The sequence below is a fragment of the Mus caroli genome, chromosome 1, assembly GCF_900094665.2.
Source record: "Mus caroli chromosome 1, CAROLI_EIJ_v1.1, whole genome shotgun sequence".
Classification (NCBI taxonomy): Eukaryota; Metazoa; Chordata; class Mammalia; order Rodentia; family Muridae; genus Mus; species Mus caroli.
Window position 1 is genome coordinate 153,611,250 of NC_034570.1, and position 10,328 is coordinate 153,621,577.

Below are 10,328 nucleotides of genomic sequence, written 5' to 3' on the forward strand. Positions count from 1 at the left end.
CAGCTCCAAACTTTGTCTCTGTAACTCCTTCCATGGGTGTTTTGTTCCCAATTCTAAGAAGGGGCAAAGTGTCCACACTTTGGTCTTTGTTCTTGGGTTTCATGTGTTTTGCAAATTGTATCTTATATCTTAGGTATTCTAAGTTTCTGGGCTAATATCCACTTATCAGTGAGTACATATCATGTGAGTTCCTCTGCTCCATTTTTTAATGGAATCCCTGTTTATGTTGCTTCCTTTGAAATGATTACATGTTCATAACGAAGATGTGGTGCTCTCACATCAAATGTTTTGTGTTGTGGAGGATTCCCTTGTGCCAGAAGTAAATGTGGGAATTTGATAGTTAACCTAACCTTTGGTTCACATATGCTAGTTGTATAAAATAAGGGGTTTCACTGTGGTTCCATGCATACATACCATGTTATCATTGCTGTCACCCCAACGCTGCCCATGCTCATCTGTTTTCCTGCTGATCCTTCTCTTTGCAATGTTCCTCTTAATTTCATATCTTTAAAGTCCAGATTCTGCTCATGAGAGGGCTCATGGGACATTTGTTTTTTGAGTCTGCCCTAATTTGCTTAACAGGATCATCTCTAGTCCTACAGACTTTTGTTTTTCTTTTTCTAATTAATTCCTTATTACAGAACAATACTTTAATACTTTATACTGTATTTGTCTTTCTTTTTCTTTTTCTATTTATCCATGAATGGGCAACTAGTCTTATTCCATAACTCTAAGTTTTGCTGTTTCCCTGCTAGTTTACAGGTAGCCCTACAATATTATAGAACTAACCTCCCCCTGCCCATTCTTTGTGTCAATTACTTCTCTGTTGTTTCCTGTTTAGTCCAGTCTCATTAGCTTCCCTTTAGTTCAGTATCGAGCCATAGATGGCCTTCTAAAGACTACATTCCTTTTCATTTCTTTGTCTAAGCTGCTCATCTTTTCCTCACTGTTCCCATCACCAAAGATAAAGTCATCATTTTCAGGCAGTAGCCATGGACCTCTGTGTGGATAAGGTCTCATTTTAAACATGTCATATTGATTTTCAAATCCATCTAACATGAACATATGCATCTCTTATTTCTAAATGTTCCATGTTCCAATAAAAGAACTAAATCAAGGCTTTGCTTCCGTAACACTTTGTTCCCCCAAATTCTCACATGAAGAAATGTTAGGATAGGTCTAGAATTTTCTCCGTAATATAATTTTTGCTATCCTGCTTATGATTTATTTTTAATAATTAATGCCCTATATGATCACTGATTTTCTTGAGAATGGGTCTCTGTCATCTTCCACTGGCACTAAACTTACAACCTTTCCATCCCAGCCACCCAAGGGCTGGGATCACAGGCCTGTACCGCCATGCCTAGCTTTATTACTTTTTGTGTTATTCAGACTTATAAGACATTCTCTACTTGATGAAACTTGTCTGTTTCTTGACTTATTAAAATCTAGATATATTAAGGAAAAATGTTTTCTGAAGAGAAATACAGTTTTTGAACTTAAGCTGTTTAGAGAAGATATTTTTCTAGCAGGTACCTGCTGATTAGTAGTTTAGTTAGAAGTTAGCACAAATGGCCCGACAGGTTTGCAAGGCAAAAGTAAGAGATTGAAGCTGAAAAGCGGATAGATATTCTGGTGGTGGATTGTGTGTCCTGACTTTACTGAGTTATTGGAGTCTGAGCTAGGTGTGCCTGTGAGAACGTCTCTGGGAGAGACTACCATATCAGTTGGTAAACTGTATTGGGAAGCACTGTCCCTAGTGTGGGAGGGCATCACCCAGTCTGTCCAGGACCGCAAAGAGCACAGCAAAGCCAGAGTTTTCAATTTGTTTGCTGCCTGGCTGTTTAGCTAGGACACTGGTATTCTCCTATGCTTAACATTTTTGGTCTCATACCTTTAGAATTTGGCTGGAATGCAAGGTATCAGTTCTGTGGCTCTCAGGATCTCAAATACCAGTCATTGGCTGGGCTGCTGATTTTTTTCCCTAGATTCCGAGCATCCAGACTGCAGATGCTTTTCTGTCATGAATCAGTGGCAAAGTAGGTTCCTAATTTACACATAGCTGCTGTTTTTCTTTTAATAAAGCAACAGAATTAAGTAGAAACTAAGAGGAGATATAGGAAAAAAGCAGGCCATTAGTGGGATACAGAAATAATAAAACAACCGCTTGCCTGTCTATAATTTCTCTGTAGTTTCTGATGACATGAAGTAGCGAAGAGAAACTCTGCCACACATAGGTCCGTTTGGATAGTTTTCAGCCATGGAATTCCTTGGAAATGCTGCTACCTGTCATGGCAACTGCATGTTTCAAAGATTCCATTCTAGAATGGATGTGGCACCTGGCGACATTGTCCTAACATATGCACAGGGTTGCTGATTCGAACTGTCTCTACATCTTGTTCTAAAGGCAAACAGGAGCACACTGGCTTCCAGGCAGCTAGGCTGATGGTTTTAAAGCCCATACCCACAGTGACACACCTACTCCAACAAGGCCACACCTCTTAATAGTGCCTGGGCCAAGCATCTACAAACCGTCACCTTGCCCAGTCTCCTTCTCTTTCTAAATTTCAACAATGAAAGTTATATTTTTTAAAATTTAACCTATTAATCAATCAGTCTGTCTATTGTGTCTATCACCTATCTTATCTTATCTTATCTTATCTTATCTTATCTTATCTTATCTTATCTTATCTTATCTATCTAATCTATCTAATCTATCTAATCTATCTATCTATCTATCTATCTATCTAATCTATCTAATCTATCTAGCTATGATACATAGCTATCTAGCTATATTATCCATCTATCTACATCCCTACATATATATCTACCTTCTGTGGACAGAGGTTTTCCTAAATTGTTCAGGCTTGTCTTGAACCCGTGATGTTCCTGCCTTAACATCCTGAGTAGCTTGGCTTACAGGTTGGCACCAACAAACCAGCTATCTTCTTTGCTGATAACTACATTGGCTGTTATAAATTTTAGCTTTGCATTCTATGTATTTGTCATATTACTGAGTTACTGGATAGTATCCCTTCATATATTATCTATTGTAATTATTTTATTATAAGAAGTTCTCCTACCAAATCAAGCAAGCAAGGATTTAGTCCAAATGTCTTCAATACTCCAATTTCAGGAAGTGATTTTGCTATATTTAGAAATGCTGGTTTTTTTTTTTTTTTCTGATGCTTTGAAAATGGCATCCCACTGGCTTCGGTCACCCATGGTTTCTGATCATAGATCAGGTTACCTTGATTGATGACGTCCTGTTTTAATATAGTAACTTTTACTTGTTTCTTTCAGAGATCCTTTAGAACTCATCAGAGACCCCCTTTGAAGTTTGCTGCGCTTCTTAGAATTGATGGTTTTCATTAGATTTGGGGAGTATTGGGCCATTATCTTTACAGATATGTTCCCTATCCTTCACTCTCTTCTCCCTCTGAGTTTTGTGTTACGCATAAGTCAGTGTGCTTCATGGTGTCCCAGAGTAATAAGCTTCTATTTATTTTTCTCTCTATCTGTTCTTTAGGTTGGCTAGCAATAAACATGCCATCAAGCTTACAGAATTTTTCCCCCTTCTCTTCCTCAAATCTGCTGTTGGGACCTCAGCACATTTCATTTATGCTATCTTGCCTTCCTGTTTTATGATTTCTATTTGATTACCATAGACAGGATCTCATGTCTAGCATTTGATTATTTTATAGAAGTGGGGCATTGTATCTGTACTTTCAGTTCTTTGTACATCCTTTTTATTTGACTATTCTTGTAATAATTTATTAAAAGTCTTCTTTCGGGGGATTTAGGAATAGAGACACAGGTTTGAATTTCTAGCACCCACATAAAATGCTGGGTGAAATGACACATGCCTATTTTCTTAGTGCTGGAGAGGCAAAGATGAAAAGGTCCTTGAAGCCTGGTGGGAGCTAGCCTGGCCAGTCTGTGACCTCTAGATCCAGTAAGAGACCCAGTATCAAAAACGCAAGGAAAGCAATAGAGGAAGACTTTGACTTTCACACATACACAAACATGTATACAAGCATACCACACACACACACACACACACACACACACACACACACAATCAGTTCTCTGTGTATGAATGTCTTTTTCCTTGTCAGACACAGGACATTTTCACTAAAACCTGGATGTTTTAAAGACTATAATGCAGGGTCTGTGTTTGTTGTTATTCTTGATGTTATTGTAGATGGATTTTTCTTTTATCAGTGTAGCAAATTGCCTCACTTTATTCTGCTGATTCAAAAATATTCGTCATATGTGACTACAGAGTTCTCTCTTCACTTTACTAGACCTCTATTACTATTAGACAGATTTACTAAGAGGATTTGAAATAACTAGTCTTCCAACTTTCATTAAGATGCTCAGTGTGCATGTTTGTATGTGTGTATGTGTGTGTCTGTGTTTGTGTGTGTAAATGTGTGAGTGTGGGTATGCATGTGTGTATGTGTGTGTGTGCGTCTGTCTGTCTGTCTGTCTATGATGTTCAAATGTCTTTAAGATTTCCCGCAGTTCGTAACTCTGCTTTGACTTTTCCTTATTGGTTGCAGAGTCACAAGATCAGAATGTAGTGAGAGCCTGGGGCTTCTCAGGCATGTTTTTAACATGTGCATAGCCCTGCACCTGTGCATAGCTTGGGGATACCCAAGAGTCTGTCAGTTTCACAATCCCCTCTGGACAGTCCATCCTTTGACTTTTGTGTTTGGTCAGTTGCTCACTAGATGCACTTGGTCATGTCTCCCAAGGCCATTGCTGAACCAAGGAGTTCTCAAGGCCTGCTTTAACAAATGCTGTGACAACAGAGCTATTGCACGGAAGGAGCTCTGAGTCAAAGCAAAATAAAGACAAATGATGTGAATGTTGCTTCCTCAGGGGAAAGGTAGACAGGCCAAATAACTTGGCTTCCTGGGAGAACTGGTGGGAAGATACAACCCTTTTGTCCTCCCCTTGTGCTGGCTAGGGCACCATTTTCACAGTTGCTTTGGTTGTGAAGTTGTTAGTTGTTAAGTCTTTTGTTGGGCTAGAAAGAACAAGATGGTAACAGGCCAAATAAGTTAGCAAGGAACCAGTGTTTTCACTGAATCCCAATGGTTTTTCTTGAGCTGTTAAGTGGAAAGAACAACACTTATTTCAGCCCTTGATTGCTACATTGAGTCCTGTTTTTTTTCTCACTGTTTTTTTTTTTTAAATAAAGGAACTTATTATTTTTTAGAGTCTCTTTTCAAAATTCTACCTTTTCCTTAACACTGTAAATTTTTTGTTTGCTTGCATTTCTGGGTTTTCTTGGGTATTTCTTTGCACTTGTTATTTATTTCTACCTTGTAGGATGATTCCAAGTCTCTATGTTATAAAAGGGTGAAAGTGTTGCGTGTTCATTCCATTATTAACGTGGCTCAAATCTTCCAATCCTGCCCATGTAGGGAGTGTTGCACACCATGGTCCTGCTCTATCTTTAGCTTCTCCAGGCCTCCTTGGCTTCTAATCATCCCCCTCAAAGGCTCTAGCTTCCTTGTTATTTTCCAACACGAGATTTGCACAAACACCTTGGAGACTGACCAATGTCACCACCACCACCACCACCAGAAATGACAAAGAAGGAAAGAAAGACAGTGACAAAGGAAAGTAGCATCTATGGATCCTATTGGTACCCCAGGGACTAGAGTGTAGAGGGATTAAATATTTGTTCTGAATAAGTGCAGAATGTCCCTGTAACTATGAGAGTGGGCGTGAAGCCAGGGAGCCATAGTTCCAAACAAGGACAGAACTGGAATAATTAGCCACTGGGAGGTGGGGATAACATTGTTTTTGATTGGAAAACATTACTGGGAAAATGTTCTACAAGAGACTAACCGATCTCTTTCTGCAGCAGAACTCAGCAGGCAAAAGAAATGGACTCACATTATATATCTAAGTACAAATAGCTATTAAGCCAAAAGATGAATTGTACTGTATAATAATATATAGCATATAATGAAAATATGTCCTAAATAATATGGGTGCAAAATCATACATTTTGTATGGAATAAATTATTTTGTCAAAAATGAAGTAGAAAATAAACAATATAAATATCAGGGATGCTAGTGTGGCTGGATTGAGAGACAAAAACAAAAACAAAACGCGATCAACTTTGAACATAATATTTTCATCCTTTTAGTGAAGAAAATCTTGACACATGAATGTTTGCTATATTCTTTTCTGTATGTAAAATTTAGGAAGAAAGTTTTATTGGATGGAAGCCCTCTTTTCTCTGGGAATTCTTTTGACTTTGTCCAACTTTTTTATGATCTATCAGTGGAAAGAAAAGAAGAGACAGGAATAAGACACATGACTGCTGAACCACATTGGGTCTGCTGAGTGATGGTTTTGAAACGGCTTTGCAATACGGAATGCCACATTCTGGGTTTCATTCTGATATATATATCTCATAAATTAAAACAGAAGAGAAAAATGTGAATTGTTGGCATCTTCCTCCAAAACCTCGGCAATGTGTGTCTCTGTGCTCCAGCCAGCTGAAGGAACTTCCCGCTCCCTCCTACCCCAGCCCACCCTGCCCAGGCTTGCGTTATAACCCTTTAGAGTTTGTGAGAGGAGCAGGGAGCTGCAGTGTAATTCAAGGGCTGAAAGAATTTAGAGATTATCTTCTAGAGATTTCTCTTATAACATGGCACCACTAGGTGTCACTCGAGATAAAACGTGGGGGGGCGTCCTAGTAAATGGCAAGAAGGGACATGGGAAAGGGAATCATGTTAATGGCCAAACTAATGACACACAGGATAGTGACTTCCGTCCAGGCCAGAACCCACAGGAAAGAGCTTCACACCTTCTGTGCCGTATTTGTGTGGTGGTCGGAAGCAGATTGTAACATACAAATACCGTGAGAAGCTCACAAAACTCAAGGACTAGACTGCAGGGAAAACTCTATTGTCATAATGGAGGCAACAGTTCCAAGCCTCAAGTCTGACAGAACTTCTCCCAGAACTTCTCCCAGGAACTCTGTGTGTAATGTCAACTAGTGTCCCTTGGTGGCAGTGACTCATAAAGTTGGCATCTCCATAGACAGGGAGAACTGAGATGTGATATGGTGATCAGATCCACTTTTACTGCTTGTCTGAAAACTATTTAAGTAGTATTCATTCATTCATTCATTCATTCATTCATTCACTCACTCACTCATTCAATGTGTATTTGTGGAATTAGTAGGGTGGGTTAAGGGAGAGAATTAATAGTGACTTGGACTTTCTATACTGTGCATCATGTTGCTTTGTTTCAAACATTTCTTTTGATTTTTAACATAATTTTCACCGTGAAGCATGGGTTGTGTTTTGACTTTGTTTGTTTGTTTGTTTGTTTGTTTGTTTGTTTGTTTTTCATACATTACATCCCCACCAAAGACTCCCCAGTGAAGTTCTGGAAGAGGAAGAGAAAGACAACACGGGGAGGCCTTTCCCAGGGGAGGTCGCTCTTCTCGAAAAGCTTGGCTGTGTGTCTCAAAATGCAGTCTGAACATTTTCAATAGCTTACTGTTATCTAACATTTTCAGACATTTGTATGCATATATAACACTTACCAAATATTTTCATCTGTTTCCTTAATACACTTATGTACATGTAGACTGGTCACCAACGAACTGGCTGAAGTTTGTTCCCTCTCAGCTGGAAACATGGGTAAGGAAGAAGAGGGAGACCCTTCATAGTATCTTTTGTAGTTGTCTTATCTCTTAGCATTTGGCAGCAGTGAGTGGTGGAAGCAGGAAGTATACTGCAGCCACCCCCACCCCCAGGCATGTGTTAGCTTTACAAGTGCTAATAACTCCTTTGTGGACCCAGGAAACAGAATTTCTGAGCTGTTGACTGAGCCTGGATTGCAGCTTCCAGTTGGGCTGACTAGGATTCTTTATTCCTTGACAGCAGCCAGTGTTACAGCTCTCTCTCAACCTGTGTGTCCATCTGAGAGCTCCCCAGGCCTCTGGAGGCCAGAGTCTGTGGGTTCTCCTCCCTGGTTCTTCACAGCCTTTCTCTTCCTTCATCCACAGCACCCATCTCTCCTCCCTCTCCGTCTCTCCACCACAGCTTTCTTCCTGCCCGGGATATGCTCAAACTGTTCAGCAGCTTCTTCTTCAGTTCTCGGGCAGCCCTCATAGCTTGCCTCGACTGCTTGGGTGTCTCTGCCACTGCTGCCCACAGCCTTTGCCGTCCCACAGTTCTCTCTGCTGTTTGTGTCTTCATGGCGCCAGCTCAGGACACAGTACAAAGAACACTAGCAAAAGACTTTTCTTGGACTTAGTATTGCATCTTCCAGGGAAGCAGAATATGAATGTCTCCCAGCGGAGCCATTAAGTGAGTAGGAGTGTTTGACAACTGATATAAGAAACAGAGGTTTTCGTTTTAGACCATTCCCAGTGTGTTGGGTTGTTCTGGCCTCTAATGTCTTTGTTTTTCTATAGGAAAGTTAACCCCAGAACTGCTTGTAATAAGAATATAAATATTTTATCATTAATACAGTGATTTTAAGTGATTTTTAAATTTGGGGGGGAGTAATTTCCCCCTCTGCCCCCTCTGTTTCTTCTTTCCAAGCCTTTCCATATTACCCTCCTTGATTTTACAGCCTTTTAAATTAACTGTTGTTGGTGGTGTGTGTATGTGTTCCTAAATACATAAATACAACTTGCGATGTCTATTTAATGTTATTTTTAAATATGTTTCCAGAGCTGAGCATCTAGTATTGGATAACCGACTAGTGTGCTCTTCCCCAGGGAAGATTATTTTCTTAGTTATTTGTAGATCATTGTGTAAGGTTGAGGCCTCCTGGAATTTTCTTTCCCCTTGTTGTGAGATGGTTTTGTGCACTGTGTATTTAGCTGTTGGTTACTGTGCCCAGAGATCTGGTTTAAGTCTAGACATTAGCACTGTCATGATTTTTGAAGCATTTCTTGTCTCAATGTTGTGTAAAAATTATACTCAATCAACTCTGATTAGTTAATAAAAGCTGATCAGCCTATAGCTGGGAAGGAGAGTTAAGGCAGAACTTCCAATCCAAGTGAGGGAAACCAGGCTGGAAAGAAGAGGAGAAGGCGAAAGACACGGATGGAGCAGGAGCATCTAGGGCGAGACCAAGATGCAGGTAATGGGGCACATGGCTGGGTCTTAGGTTGCATAGTTGGGTTAGAATAGATGTGAATCCTGTCTAGCTATAGTGCAAGAGGCTTTTAATAAATATACCAGGTCTCCATGTCATTATTTCAAGGCAAAGGAGGGTATAGGAAACTGTACATTTTCATACCCTGTTTACCAACGTTGGCGCATGTTAGCATGTCTATTGTATCGTCTCTCTTCAGGTTGTGTTCAGGCAGTTGTGTTGCTGAGACTTTATGGGTGTAGCTTCTGACATTCCTAAGAAGCAGGACAACTGCCACTACACCAAACCAGCACAATCTGTAACTACAGTCTAAGTAGCTGTCTTTATACCCATAGACAAGTGTAGTTCTCCCTACCTGTTAAGGAAACTTCTCCTTGCAACAAACAGTGGCCATTACAGAAAACCTCAACCAATCGGATTGCAGAGTTGTAGAGCCCAGTTCTAACTGACAACCTCTACATGAAACTCCTGTTCCTAACGCTCGGGATCATTTTAGAAGAGAGGATGGGAAGATTGTGAGAGCCAGAGGAACAGGGAGACTGATTTTAACAGATTTTTTTTAACATTGCTTAACCTTTGCTCAATGCTACAATGAGAAGTGAACTACTGCCTCACTGTCTCACACTGATATATAATTTACATTTATGCTCTTATACATGTGTGCCATGTATTACTCTACATATATGTCTATAATCACCCAGGTTTTTACATACCACATGCTACCTGTAAATAGGATGTGCCTATCGCTGCCTGGTTTCTTCTCTGAACTTCAGTTGTTCATTGGGCTCCTGAGCAGACAAACATTGTTACTTGCTTATTGAAATCCAAGGGGAAAATACACACAAGGAAAAAAATTAATAAACAATGTCAGCAGGCTTAAATTCCTAGATTCCAGTTTTGCTTAAGTGAATTTATTTACATATACCATATTATGAAAAAAAACATAATGGGGTGTGTTTTCTCTTAAAGTCCCGTTCTCAGGTGTGTGATTTCCAGTTTGACAGCATATTTTGAAGAATTACATCACCACTGTTTGCTTCCTCAAATGTATATCATACGTTAATATATAAAAGTGGCTGACTAAGCCGGGTGTGGTGGCGCACGCCTTTAATCCCAGCACTCGGGAGGCAGAGGCAGGCAGATTTCTGAGTTCGAGGCCAGCCTGGTCTACAAAGTG

General features: G+C 40.0%; 1 protein-coding gene across 2 annotated transcripts in view; it reads right to left on the reverse strand.

The window, feature by feature from the left end:
• Window positions 1-2,274, reverse strand: part of Mroh9 (maestro heat like repeat family member 9) — a 57,089-nt gene extending 54,815 nt beyond the window's left edge. The window contains exon 1 of one of the 2 annotated variants that reach the window (XM_021172569.1): window positions 2,172-2,274. The gene's annotated coding sequence lies outside the window, so the exon portion shown is untranslated. Of the gene's footprint in view, window positions 1-1,894; window positions 1,921-2,171 lie in introns of those variants that run through there. The other variant, XM_021172577.2, reaches the window with a different exon arrangement.
• Between the last annotated feature and the right edge of the window lie 8,054 nt (window positions 2,275-10,328).